The following is a 15,585-nucleotide window of genomic DNA, read 5'->3' on the forward strand; positions in this document are numbered from 1 at the left end:
TGAGCTCGCTTTAAAAAAAAATCAGAAGTCGTGGTTTGCGGGTTTTGGGGCTTGTGTTTCAGCGTTGTGACTTGTTTATAATTTTCTCCGTACACCGTCTCCCCTTTTAAAATAGAAGCACAATCATTTGAATGCAGCAAAACTTTTGCTGCATTCAAATGATTGTGCTTCTATTTTGCTGCTATAATATGCTCATCTTATGTATGTTCTAGACCAGGGGTTTTCAAATTCATTGAATGCGAGCCTCCCCTTGGAGTAGGTCAAGACAACCGAGCCCCCCTAACACCCCCCCCAAACCCAAACCTAAATATTCCCCACACAGGTGTGTTTCAATAATAACTGATAGGCCAATACATGTTTTTTCTTCTTTTGTTTAATGTATCAAATTGTTTTTCTTGTAACAAAGTAGGCCTACATCCATTTAAAAAAAACATTCCTAAAATTTATTTATAAAATATGATAATAAAATAATGTGATATAATAAAATATATTAATACATGAATTAAACAGACACCAATGTAAAATTGAACTCACGTCAACAACAGGAAAAAAACATGAAAACCTGAATTTAACAGACGTCAACTTAATAATGTCATCGGAAAGAACATATTCCGAGATTTAGGCTACTTGTGCACATTGAAAACCTCTTATTATTTTAACAACTAGGCATAAAGTGTTTCTCCGCGCCTCCCCAGTGACTCTTTGCCCCCCCCCCCCCCCCCCCCCCCCCCAGGGGAGGCGCGCCTCACCTTTTGAAAACCACTGTTCTAGACAATACAAAAAGCACCACATGCCAAATAAATAATTGAATACATAATAATAACAATAATAATAAATGCTTCCAATGTTATAGTGTTGTTTGTATTTGGTTGCATTCACTGCATGAATATATTTGATTGACAATTTGACTGACAGTGTTTTGGCATATTTAACATTTATCCTCCAAAATAAATCAACTGTTTTGGTTTAAGATTGTGCAAGCCTTCAAATTTTCTCACTGAACATTTCTCCTTCACATTTTTCACCTGTAGGCATGTGACAAGATTTAACATGATATTGCTCAACCTACCTCTGTAAAGTCAACTAACAACTTATTAAAATGCACCAGAATTCAGCAAATAACATGTATGATAATAAAAAACTTCTGGGGGAGGACCCCCAGACCCCCCACTAATCATTTCCTTCAAACCAATGTATAACAACCTGTACAATCTGTTACATTGGCCAACCAATCTACATTCAAACTGCCATAATGTGTAGGGGGGCACTACAAGACACACATAGGCCTACAACACACAGATAAGGTGTATATCTCTGTGCAATATGATATGGTTATCAAATTAGAGGGTTATTTTCCAAAAAGTATATTGGGGCAGGGCGGCAGGGGCAGGGGTGGGTACGAGGCAGAGCCCCCCCACATAACCAATCCCAATTTAACCCCTGCCTGTGACCCTGTAGGACAGGATAAAGCGGCTACAGATAATGGATGGATGGATGGATGGATGGATGGATGGATGGATGGATGGATACACATGTTCACTTTTGATGACAATAATATTCTAGAGCCACTGTCTCAGCAGTTCTTCTAAAATAATCTGTTTTATGACATTTGTTAACCACAATTATTCTGACTAAAATGAAACCTTATACTGATGTTTTATATTCTCTGAATGACAGGAGGAACTTAGAACAAGCTGCTAGCCAATTGGGACCAGCTGACAATCAATGAATCTCAAATGTTTTGGGCTTGTTTTGCAATTGCAGGTTACAGCCTATATAAAGCTCATTACATCACATAAAAAAGAACACTTGAAGATCCTAGTTGTTGTGTTCTTCTCATGTGTCTAACAGAATCCACTCTGAACTCCGCTTCCCAGAACATACCACGCCCTACAAACATGGCTGGCATGGACTATAGTTCCACAGCAACCACACTTTCATGTTCACAGTGACTCGATTATTGATTACACACATCATCACCCCTGCATTTATGGACGCTAGTATTCACTCACAAACTGTGAGGTCAGCACTCACGGTGCCTGTTTATGATTTTATCAAGCCTTTTATTCTCATTTGCTATCCTGGTATTTTGATCCTGTTTTGGTTTTTGGTTTCTTCTAGTTTTGGATTTTGCCTACAGTAAGCATTCTTTGCTGATTGCCTGACACTTGCCTGTTTTTGGATCTTGAATTTGCCTCATCCTGCAGTCTAGTTTCATGACAGTTCTCAACTGGCTTGCTGAAATATGACTTCATTTTCCACTGCAGCTATAGTACCCCCTTGTTTGTAAGTGGTCATCATAGCAACGCTGAACTCTGAGGCATCCTGATCACGTGCGCCATGCTGTTGGTCTTCATCCTGTGCTAGTTGAGTCTGGTGCTGCAGAATCTGCACAGCCACCAAGTCAACCGCACTGTGCTGAGCATGCACTTTGACTGCATGTTCACGTGAGACGCAGATTGTCATGGCATGTCACTGTACCCCTGACTGCAGATCTGCAGTGAAGTATAATAACTAAATATAATGCTAAAACTGTATCTACATGATTTAAATGTTCTCCTTATACTTTCAGTGAATGGTTTTAGTTGTAGCTGTGTGGTGTGAAACTCACAAGGGGAAATTGAGAGGAAAAAAAAACCCTGAAATGTTCATGTGGTTTTCCTGGAACAGAAACTACCAGTATGGTTTGTATATGTGCTGTGTTGGTGTCTGTGGGCTCTTAGAAATGCTGTGCATGAGGTTGTACTTCATCACAAAGGAAAACATTTTGAGCCTTGCTTTTTTGGATGATGGAGATGCAGCAGAGACATTCCGTATCGCTAAATGTGTACAATATTCCAGGGGAACAAACTAAAACTGAGGATGTATATCAGTCTCTGCAGACCCAACCAACTTTACCTGCAAGAAAACCTTCAGGTAAGGAAGGGAAGGATGGCTGAATACATAGATCGGTGGACAAACCGAGGGATTCTTGAATGGCAGATTGATCGAAACTGTGTACAGGTGCATAATATGCATGATGCTTTAGTATCACCGTATAGACATAGGTCTGTACCTGGAAAATTTCTGATTATTCTTGTTGGTGATGACTAATCATATATTTAGTGTCATGTAAAATGAAGACTCAAATCATCTACTGTTGGTGTTTTCATTTGTATGATATATTGTCTTTAAAATGTAGGGAAGAAGATAATGGTCCTACTTCTCATCTTAAACATCCTCTTACTGACCTCCATCCTTTTGATCACAGGGATACACTGTGAGTTTTGTCCACACTATCTGAAAGCAAGCATGTTTATCTGTGCTTACTTTTATTTACATTACGTTAATGTAATGGCATTTAGCAGATCCAGAGCAACATACAACATACCCAGAGCAGCCTGGGCAGATGCGCAGCTTGTGAACAGGCAAGGCAGGCAACTGCTTGGGGCCCCCTGGCCCAGGGGCCCCCTGAGAGTCAGGGCCCATGGGCTTATTTATTTTGTTTTTTATTGTTTTTATTGTTCTTTGCCATTGTATTTTCACATTTGGAATTTAAAAAACTTTGGTTTCATACATTTTTCGTTGGTGTCAGATTATTTATAACAGATTGGTGATGAACACTGGTCAGAAGGGCCCCCTGGAAATTTTTGCTTGGGGCCACAACAGACTCTAGAATCGCCTCTGTGTGCATGGGTCATTTCTGTTTATCTGACTCCATGCTTGTTTACGCACTGAAATCGGATATTGTTGATGGAATTTTACAAAAATAACAATGGGAAAGTACTGAGTTGTGTTTGGATGTTCAAATCCATATACAACAGGACATTCAGTTCACAAATTTCCGAGGAACAACACTAATCTAAAGCGATAGCGAATAGAAATCTATAACAAAGTTTGTATGAAAAAAATAGGGTGCCTAAGGGCCTCTGCATGCTCTTGCGACAAGGCTTTCGCAGATAGCTTTTCGCAGACAGTTGTAATTTATCGTTGAGCGGGGAGTAATAGGCGTGCGCGATGTTATTCACCGCCACAACGCAAGGGGGCGCGAAGTCGCGAAATCGCTAGGAGTAGTTGGTGGGTGTGGTTAGTGGAGAGTTTATCCTCCGGTTACTTATAATGACTAGAACTGGAGTCGTATAGATGTACGTACTTCCTCACTTCCTCGATCAACCGCTCTTCGTGCTGCTCCATCTTCGCTCATGTTTTTAAAAATGGCGGTAGTGAAAACAAAACAAACCGGGAAAGTAGGGAAGCGGAAGTGCGTGTACAGTGGATGTAGAGTGGACCAATCAGAGCCCTCTTGTCTGTGACACTGTCTGCGAGGCTGTCTGCGGTGGTCACAATTTTTGGGAGGTGCGCGCAGAGCGTCTGCGAAGGGGGGGGCTACGCAGAAGCCATCTGCGACGCCATCTGCGAGGACTGGGTTGTCAACATAAATTGGCCTTAAGACTTTTGCACAGTACTATAGATAGATAGATAGATAGATAGATAGATAGATAGATAGATAGATAGATAGATAGATAGATAGATAGATAGATAGAGAAGAGAGAGAGAGAGGCAGGCAGACACAGCAGGATATTGTACACAGCACAACTTCCTAAACAAGGTTTTCTATGTGATGTTTGTGGTCAGTTTTCTATATGATGGCTGTAGTAGGCTAACTTATTATGAGTAGGTTACTCAGACTTAACACGTTCTACAATGTAAATGAATCCACTGATATAAATATGAGTTGCCCTTGTAGTGTATTTCCTGCCCCAAACTTAGTTTAATTATCCCTAGCCTTGATCTTCCATGCGTAATACATGTCCATGTGTCCTCTGGCCTTCATTTGAGTGTAACGTCATGTCTGTTGCTGTCATTATTGGCAGGGAAGTTTACACATTTTCTTGCCTTTTTTGCCCTGTTTGCTGCCCTCGTTCTGAGCAGTTTCTGGGCTACTCGTGTCATGATGAGCCTGTAGTTGCTTTGTGTAACACTTGTGCAAATATCAGATTAGAGACAACCTCTTGGTACTTTTTTTTTTTTAGCAAAGCTGCTGCTCTCTACAGTCCACACAGACTACAGGATAGGACCCATATACAGTGGTGCTTGAAAGTTTGTGAACCCTTTAGAATTTTCTATATTTCTGCATAAATATGACCTAAAACATCATCGGATTTTCACACAAGTCCTAAAAGTAGATAAAGAGAACCCAGTTAAACAAATGAGATAAAAATATTATACTTGGTCATTTATTTATTGAGGAAAATGATCCAATATTACATATCTGTGAGTGGCAAAAGTATGTGAACCTTTGCGTTCAGTATCTGGTGTGACCCCCTTGTGCAGCAATAACTGCAACTAAACGTTTGTGGTAACTGTTGATCAGTCCTGCACACCGGCTTGGAGGAATTTTAGCCCATTCCTCCATACAGAACAGCTTCAACTCTGGGATGTTGGTGGGTTTCCTCACATGAACTGCTCACTTCAGGTCCTTCCACAACATTTCGATTGGATTAAGGTCAGGACTTTGACTTGGCCATTCCAAAACATTAACTTCATTCTTCTTTAATCATTCTTTGGTAGAACGATTTGTATGCTTAGGGTTGCTGTCTTGCTGCATGACTCACCTTCTCTTGAGATTTAGTTCATGGACAGATGTCCTGATATTTTCCATTAGAATTCACTGGTATAATTCAGAATTCCTTGTTCCAACAATGATAGCAAACCATCATGGCCCAGACGCAACAAAACAGGCCCAAACCGTGATACTGCCACCACCATGTTTCACAGAAGGGATAAGGTTCTTATGTTGGAATGCAGTGCTTTCCTTTCTCCAAACATAACGCTTCTCATTGAAACCAAAAAGTTCTATTTTGATCTCATTTGTCCACAAAACATTTTCCAATAGCCTTCTGGCTTGTCCACATGATCTTTAGCAAACTACAGATGAGCAGCAATGTTCTTTTTGGAGAGCAGTGGCTTTCTCCTTGCAACCCTACCATGCACACCATTGTTGTTCAGTGTTCTCCTGATGGTGGACTCATGAACATTGGCAAATGTTAATGTGAGAGAGGTCTTCAGTTGCTTAGAAGTTACCTTGGGATCCTTTGTGACCTCGCCGACTATTACACACCTTGCTCATGGAGTGATCTTTGTTGGTCGACCACTCCTGGGGAGGGTAACAATGGTCTTGAATTTCCTCCATTTGTACACAATCTGTCTGACTGTGGATTGGTGGAGTCCAAACTCTTTAGAGATGGTTTTGTAACCTTTTCCAGCCTGATGAGCATCAACAACGCGTTTTCTGAGGTCCTCAGAAATCTCCTTTGTTCGTGTCATGATACACTTCCACAAACATGTGTTGTGAAGATCAGACTTTGATAGATCCCTGTTCTTTAAATAAAACAGGGTGCCCATTCACACCTGATTGTCATCCCATTGAATGAAAACACCTGACTTTAATTTCACCTTCAAATTAACTGCTAATCCTAGAGGTTCACATACTTTTGCCACTCACAGATATGTAATATTGGATCATTTTCCTCAATAAATAAGTGACCAAGTATAATATTTTTGTCTCATTTGTTTAACTGGGTTCTCTTTATCTACTTTTAGGACTTGTGTGAAAATATGATGATGTTTTAGGTCATATTTATGCAGAAATATAGGAAATTCTAAAGGATTCACAAACTTTCAAGCACCACTGTAGGCTGGTATCTTAACAGATAACCTTTGCCCTCATTTCACATTTTTTTTCATGCTTCATTGTTAATAAATGAAAATCTTTACACCCCTACTTTGTAATTTAAAAAAAAAATCTAACTTGTTCTTTTGTAGACCACCACTTTAGACAAAGTGGGGCAGAAGTGTTGAAAAACCAGAAGCCTAACCAAGGTAAATTTCCAGTTATCTTAATTAACATAATGTTAATTTTGTGGCTGATAGATGATAAGCTTAAATATCTTAAAAGATTCCTAATACACTGTATGGCTAAATGTATGTGAACACCTGGCAATGTGGGGCTTCAATGAACTGTTTCCACAAAGTTGGAAGCACAGAATTGTATCAAATGTCTTTGTATGCTGTAGCATTTAGATTTCCCTTCAGTGGAACTAAAGCCCCTTTCATGTGGATCATTCTCCTCAGAACGTGCAATCTCTTTTACTGAAGCTTCAGTTCAGTTAGTAGAAATATTTTGCCCTAGTGTATATGTCTCATTATTCACAGGACATGTGAACATCTAAACATGTCATTAGCAGTGCTCAATAATTTATGTATGTCTTCCCACAGATGTTTCAAAAGTGACCGTAGGTGACTTTGGGTCATTCCTGTTACTGGACATGAGCAGGATACAACATAGCAAAAAGCACACCAATATTCTAAAACAGATATCATAAATAAATTTGTTTTTGGTCCCCTTCAACAGATTTAAAGACAAAACTCAAGTGATTTTAACACTATACTGCAAATTGCTGAGTTAACTACGCCCCAATACCAGTTTTGCACAAAAATGAAAGTGAAGTATTAGCCCTGTATGGTTGGACTATGGCCAATCTGAAAAAAACATTACAGGATAAAAGACCTTAGCCTGATGGCTGATTCTGTTCAGGTGATGATAGTTGACAATTACGACAGACTTGGTGAGAGGGTTAAAACCAAGCGGTAACAGGGATGACAACTTGGTAACAGGAATGACTGTTAGTAACAGGAATGACATAATTACATTATTTAGCAATGCTTCTCAGTGAATGACAGACAAGTCATAATTTGGGATAATACTTACAAATCTAAAATAACATTTTTATTACTAGCCAGACCACATGGATCATGACAGGCAGACCTAGGCCCAACTTGGCTTTAAAAAAAAACACATGAAAATAAAATTTTATTTCATTTTATTTTATTTTTGGCCTTTACCTGTCTAGCATGTCTGGTGGCAAGTCCAAGAAACATTAACTCATAAAAAGTATGGCCTTACAGATGATACAATCGATAAACACTCATTTATGTCATTCCTGTTACCTTAGTGTCATTCCTGTTACCCAGAGCAGGGTAACAGGAATGACAATTTTGCACATATCCCCTGCTACACTGCACTACAAGACATGCATGCATCCTTGGTCACTTGCTTCCTTGAGCGGGCACTTCCATAATGTACTTTATTTATTTACCACCACATTTTCTATTGTCTCTGTGAAGTTCTGGGCATAACAGTAATGACTGCTAATTGATATAACCATCAAAAAAAAAAAACATGAAAACTTACCTTTCTCCAGCTTTATCCTTCAAATGCTCCCTCCATTGAACTTTCAAGGTCAACTATGAATGTGGACCTCCTATTGGTGAGTTATAGAACCAACCTAACCATAGAGTATAGCGAGCTGGTAACAGGAATAAAAGGAGTAACAGGAATGACACTGGAATTGAGGGACAGGGCAAAATTTACCCCCCAAAGTAAGAAATTCATTCTAATTAACACTTAACTGACTACATATCTGAAATGAAGTATATTAGATAAATGATAGTGTTTGGATTAACTTTATGCACTTTTCAATTTAAAAATCGTAAGATTTTTGACAGGAGCCAAGACTGGGGACAGCCAAAATAGTCTGGTGAAACTACTCTGATGAGGGGATTTAAAAAAAAATTTCAATCTGGGTCTGAGAACTAACACTTATCAAGGGAGAATTTCATAATTGTCTTTATTTTCACACACATATTTATTAGGAAATCTCTTCATTTAATAAAAAAAAAAAACAGCTGGGACACAAACTGCACGTTCTGAGGGAGAATGACCCATGTATGAAATCTGTTAATTTGTGAGCTAAAAACAACATGGAATAGAGAACATTTTCATTCCCACTCAGTCTTCTATAATGGAAAAGTAATAGATGTCGTTTCTTCCAATCTGACTGTATTTAATGGAATGCTACAGAGCACGACCCATGCGAGACCGGATATGATGTGTAATTCACTCAGCAATCAGTCCATTGCTGTGAAAATCCCACAGTGACACATTAGCTACTTAATAACATGGCACAAGTCAAGCTGTATCATGTCTCTGTTGAAAGACTTGTCTTCCTGTTTCTAAACATTTGTTTTGTTCAAGCAAACTATAACATTTTTGGTTATACAGAAGGACTGCCTTATCTACTGACTCTGTAACCACCTACAATTATGACCCCTCAAACTACAATTCCCACACACCCTGCTTATTAACTCTTAAACATGCACACCTGCTTTCACTTTTACTGATTACTCGCCTTATTTACACCCCAGCTTCTCTTGCAGTTGTTTTTATTTTGCGTGCCGATGCTTGTTGTGTTCCTCACTACGACTCTCGTATTTTCATGAATGTGTTTGTTTTTTGCTGCTTTGACTATCCTGTCTAAATAAAATGTTTCTGCATTTGCATCCGTTTCCGCGCCTCAATCATGATAAAAATACTAAGTGGCAATGTAAGAATCCTGTTCATTCATTCAAGAGAGAGAGCACATTTACATCACTTTTATTACAGTATATTGTCTTATTTTATTATTAGTGACTATTCGTGTTAGACCTTGGTACATATCCCCGCGTATACATTGCTCCCACTGTAACTGCCAATGTTTTCTTTGTTTGTTGTTTTGAGTTTGCCACCAGTTGCATTACATTAAGGCAGTATAAATAGTGCATATTATTGTAATATTACTACATCATTATTTTGTTAGCAGTGTCATGACCGGTCACAACACATAAATTTGATGGTTCTAATTCCCACTGAAGCTGTAACAAAAGATTTCCAGAAATGTTACAAGGTTGACAGGGGATAGATTAAAGTTTCAACTTTTTGGTTTGCATATATTGCTACAAGACACCATTACAGCATAATAACAGAAATTATTCTATCCACATTCACTGGATATGAGAAATCCCACTCTCTGATTGGCTACTCTACTACTAGGATATCAGCTCATATACTGTGAGTAGAGAAAAATAAAATGGCGCAGCATTTTGCTGAACCAACCGAGGACAAAATAGAAACTCTACTCTAAAACAACCCCCCACCCAAAATACAAAAAAAGCAACAAAATATGGAATGAAAGTATTTCATGGTAAGAGTGTATCTTTTTTTCAAGAATTATTATTATTATTATTATTATTATTATTATTATTATAGCATTTTTCAGAAATTTCTGCTGTCATTTAGTCAGTTTGTTTACATTCTAAGCGGAAATGATCTTGTTGGATGTTTTGTATAAAGTTTTTATTTATCAAATTTGCAAAAAATAAAAACAAAAATGCTCTGTTTCTCAAAATTATTAGAATTAGAGTTATTCCACTCAATCTCGTCATACATGGCTTATAGCCAACTTGGCCTTATGCTATCAGCTCATATACTACTCGATTTCATGGAATAACTGTTAAATATAGGGTTTTCACTGTGAGTGGGAATGGGGTATAAGAGGCTCAAACCTGGTCCTGCATGACAATGTCCCTGTACACAGTGTGAGGTCCATAAACACATAGTTTGCCACAGTTGGTGTGGAATAACTTGAGTGGCCTACGCATAGCCCTGAACACCAACTATGTGCCAAGCTTCGTTGCCCAACACCAATGCCTGCACTCACTAATGCTCTTGTAGCTGAATATCCCCACAGTCGCATTCCAAAATCTACTGGAAAGCCTTCCAGAAGAGTGGAGCTTATTATAACAACAAATGGGGACTAAATGTGGAATGGGATGTTCAACGAGTATGTATGGGTGTGATTATTCAGGTGTCCACATATTTTTGGCCATTCAGTGTATATTAGAAAACATCATGTGCACTTTTTTTTGTGATCTTCCAGAGATGTGGTATCTCCATGCTGAAACGTTCTACTTGTTCTGGAGTAATAAAGGTGACTGTTACACAGCTGAAAGGTTTTGTGCCAAGAGGATGGCTAACCTCGCAACTGTAACAATATCTAACAGGGTATAAACACACATATACACACGCACACACAAATATATACAAAATAAGATGAATTTAACTTACAGGCTTCTTTGCAATTCTGTTTTAGAATGAAGAAGTGTAGTTTGTGGTATATGTGTGTAATGGTGATGATCAGTGCAGCTTCTAGCACGCTAAGCCACATCTGCTTTTTGGTTCCATGACACACATTGAGTATGGAGATATGATTGTGAAAAAAAAAATGCATACAAGTTGCGTATATGTGGAAAAAATGTCTAATGGTCAGAGGTGCTGTGAGCACATTGCAGTTTTCTCACTGTGTCATCTTTTTGAAATAACATTGCAAATGATTGTAATTTACACTAATATTGTAAAGTCTTCAAGTTAGAGGTGTAAAGAAATGCCTTTATATGTATCTGTATCTGTTTTGTGCATCAAATATTCAGATCTCTAACTATTTAGAGTTAAACTGTATTTTAGACAGAAAGTGGTTTTTTTTTTTTATGTTTACTCTACTGGAAACACTGAAAATCACTGGGGGATAAAACAGGGCTGCAGGAAAAAAGTGTTCCCAAATTATAGAACTTTATTCAGCTCCGAAATAATTCCTCAGCACCTTCCCTCAACTTCATAATTGGACTCAAGTAGTCATACTGTGAGCCTGGCTGGCAAGCTTTCTCTCAAATGAGACTCACCTTGTAGTTGACAATCTTCATCTTCCTGCTGCTCCCATTAGGGGTCACCACAGTGGATCTGTTCCACATATTTGATTTGATATCGATTTTACACCAGATGCTCTTCCTGACGCAACCCTCCCCAGTCTATCTGGGCTTAGGACTGGCACTAAGTATGCACTGGCTTGTGCAACTTGTGGCTGGATATTTTACCTACAGTAATCTGCATGTCTTTAGACCATGGGGGAAACCGGAGCACTGATACCCCTTTTCCACCAAATCAGTTCCAGGGCTGGTTCGGGGCCAGTGCTGGTGCTGGTTCACAACTCGTTCAACTTGCGAGCCAGCTGAGAACCAGTTTGCTTTTCCATAGCTCAAGGTGTTAAGGGGAGCCACGTCATTACGTCGCTGTATACGTCAGTTACGTCGCTGTGTTTGCATAAACCTTGGCGCGAACATCGAAGCAACAACAACACGGAGAAGAAGCAGCAGCAGCAGCAACAACAACAATAATAATGGATGACTTCGCGTTTGTACAGCTGCTGCTTCTCGTCGCTTAAAAATGGTGACCTTTCACGGTCTTGCAATTGTTGTTGGTCTTAACAACTCCGCCCCCCCACTGACGTAAGCGGTTCTTTCCTCTGGCCCAGCAAAGAGTTGGTGCTAGCCTGGAACTGTTTTTTCTGGCCCAGAGCCAGTTCTTTGTTCAGTGGAAACAGAAAACCCGGTTCCAAACTAAGCACTGGCCCCGAACCAGCCCCGGAACTGCTTTGGTGGAAAAGGGGCATGATAGGAAACCCATGCAGACACAGGGAGAACATGCAAACTCCACACAGAAAGGCCCCTGTCAGCCATGAGGTTTGAACCCAGAACCTTCTTGCTGTGAGGCGACAATGCTAACCACTGCATCACCGTGCTGCCTTTGTAGTTGACAATAATATCTATCTAATAATATTTGATTGGTTTCTTTTAATGTTGGGTTTGTTACACTCCTGAAATATTGTTACACAGTGCTGCTATTAAAGTAGATGGCAGTATCTTTTTATTATCATTACTGTATGATTTTCTGGAGGGATTTTCTTTTAAAGTGAGATGGCCTTTCGATTTCATAAAATCGGTGAAATCTAGTTCCCTCTGAAATTTGGTCATTGTGATATTTGTTTATTTCTGTAATATCTCACAAAATATCAGGCCATTCTGTGGCTGGGAAGTTATTTAATCTGAGGGTATTCCCTAGCAAATAATGTGAATGAAATCACTTGCTTTGTGCAGTCAAGCAGACAGAGGAAGTCCGTGTGTGCATCCGCACACTTACCTTTGACCGTGCACTGACCGTTCCATCATTCTGTCACTAAACAAACAGCTGATCACGCCGAGGTGCTCGCTGACCGCCAATATTTATTAGTTTGTTCCTGCATTCCTTTCCTTCGCAACCTAACATCTTTTCTTCTCGCTTTCTGTTACTGTAGTCAGTCTTTCACGTCCTCCATTTTTCTCTCCTGTTTCAAATTTGTATCTCACAATGCCTTCTGCAAACAGAGAAAGCCCACCACATGATGCATGACATAGTATCTTGAATTGGGTCATGGTGAAGCAGGCAACAGTAGCGGAGAATGTAGGGCCATGTGGCCCTAAATTCATTAATTGCTCTATCTTTAAAAAAAAAAACTAATAAAATTGGAAGTCTCTGATTTGAATTCAGTAGCTTTCAGTCACTAAACAAAAATACAGTGGGGCAAAAAAGTATTTAGTCAGCCACCAATTGTGCAAGTTCTCTCACTTAAAAAGATGAGAGAGGCCTGTAATTTTCATCATAGGTACACTTCAACTATGAGAGACAGAATGGGGGGAAAGAATCCAGGAAATCACCTTGTAGGATTTTTAATGAATTAATTGGTAAATTCCTCAGTAAAATAAGTATTTGGTCACCTACAAACAAGCAAGATTTTTGGCTCTCACAGACCTGTCACAACTTCTTTAAGAGGCTCCTCTGTCCTTCACTCGTTACCTGTATTAATGGCACCTGTTTGAACTCGTTATCAGTATAAAAGACACCTGTCCACAACCTCAAACAGTCACACTCCAAACTCCACTATGGCCAAGACCAAAGAGCTGTCAAAGGACACCAGAAACAAAATTGTAAACCTGCACCAGGCTGGGAAGACTGAATCTGCAATAGGTAAGCAGCTTGGTGTGAAGAAATCAACTGTGGGAGCACTTATTAGAAAATGGAAGACATACAAGACCACTGATAATCTCCCTCGATCTGGGGCTCCACGCAAGATCTCACCCCGTGGGGTCAAAATGATCACAAGAACAGTGAGCGAAAATCCCAGAACCACACGGGGGGACCTAGTGAATGACCTGCAGAGAGCTGAGACCAAAGTAACAAAGGCTACCATCAGTAACACACTACGCCACCAGGGACTCAAATCCTGCAGTGCCAGATGTGTCCCCCTGCTTAAGCCAGTATGTCCAGGCCCATCTGAAGTTTGCTAGAGAGCATTTGGATGATCCAGAAGAGGATTGGGAGAATGTCATATGATCAGATGAAACCAAAATAGAACTTTTTGGTAAAAACTCAACTTGTCATGTTTGGAGGAGAAAGAATGCTGAGTTGCATCCAAAGAACACCATACCTACTGTGAAGCATGGGGGTGGAAACATCATGCTTTGGGGCTGTTTTTCTGCAAAGGGACCAGGATGACTGATCCGTGTAAAGGAAAGAATGAATGGGGCCATGTATCGTGAGATTTTGACTGAAAACCTCCTTCCATCAGCAATGGCATTGAAGATGAAATGGGGCTGGGTCTTTCAGCATGACAATGATCCCAAACACACCGCCCAGGCAACGAAGGAGTGGCTTCGTAAGAAGCATTTCAAGGTCCTTGAGTGGCCTAGCCAGTCTCCAGATCTCAACCCCATAGAAAATCTTTGGAGGGAGTTGAAAGTCCGTGTTGCCCAGCGACAGCCCCAAAACATCACTGCTCTAGAGGAGATCTGCATGGAGGAATGGGCCAAAATACCAGCAACAGTGTGTGAAAACCTTGTGAAGACTTACAGAAAACGTTTGACCTCTGTCATTGCCAACAAAGGGTATATAACAAAGTATTGAGATGAACTTTTGTTATTGACCAAATACTTATTTTCCACCATAATTTGCAAATGAATTCTTTAAAAATCAGACAATGTGATTTTCTGGATTTTTTTTCTCATTTTGTCTCTCATAGTTGAAGTGTACCTATGATGAAAATTACAGGCCTCTCTCATCTTTTTAAGTGGGAGAACTTGCACAATTGGTGACTGACTAAATACTTTTTTGCCCCACTGTAATTAGGTGTCAGGGAAAATTCTTTTTATGACCTACACTTGAAAAATCTGAAAGGCAGTCGACCTTTAATAACAACAGACAATGTTAATTTAAGAATGATGAGAAACATAGATAATGAAGATACAAGTTAATGGTTGGTTGGTTGGTTGGTTGGTTGGTTGGTTGGTTGGTTGATTTTGGTGGCCCAAACATGATTTATATGGAATGGCAGTTTTCTAAATGAAAGAATATTTCTTCTGTGATTTTTCCATTTGTCAGAATAGTGTCTCTTTTTTTTCTTCCTTTCAAAAAAAGTCAGTGTTTTGATATTTGGTTATATCCTTAAGAGGTATAAATAGCAGCACTGTAAGCTACATACCTGTCAATTACATCCCTACTTCAAATACACTGAGTGAAAGACCGCCACCTTTTACATACAGGTACACTATTTTATAAAAGCTGAACATGTACAATTATCTGTAAGCCATCTGTTGTTGCTCCCTTTTACTGAGTCTATCAGGGGTTGTATTACAGTACAGAAACTTTCTATCTTAAGTCTTAAATTAAGAAAGGAAGAGTATAAGATAGGATTTTTCCCAATTTGGTATTACAAAAGCAAATCCTAACTTAAGCTAGGATAGGAACATTGACTGAGGAACCATTTATCTGTAAGGTGTTTTTTTTTTTTTTCCTAAATCAGG

The sequence above is a fragment of the Neoarius graeffei genome, chromosome 28, assembly GCF_027579695.1.
Source record: "Neoarius graeffei isolate fNeoGra1 chromosome 28, fNeoGra1.pri, whole genome shotgun sequence".
NCBI lineage: Eukaryota > Metazoa > Chordata > Actinopteri > Siluriformes > Ariidae > Neoarius > Neoarius graeffei.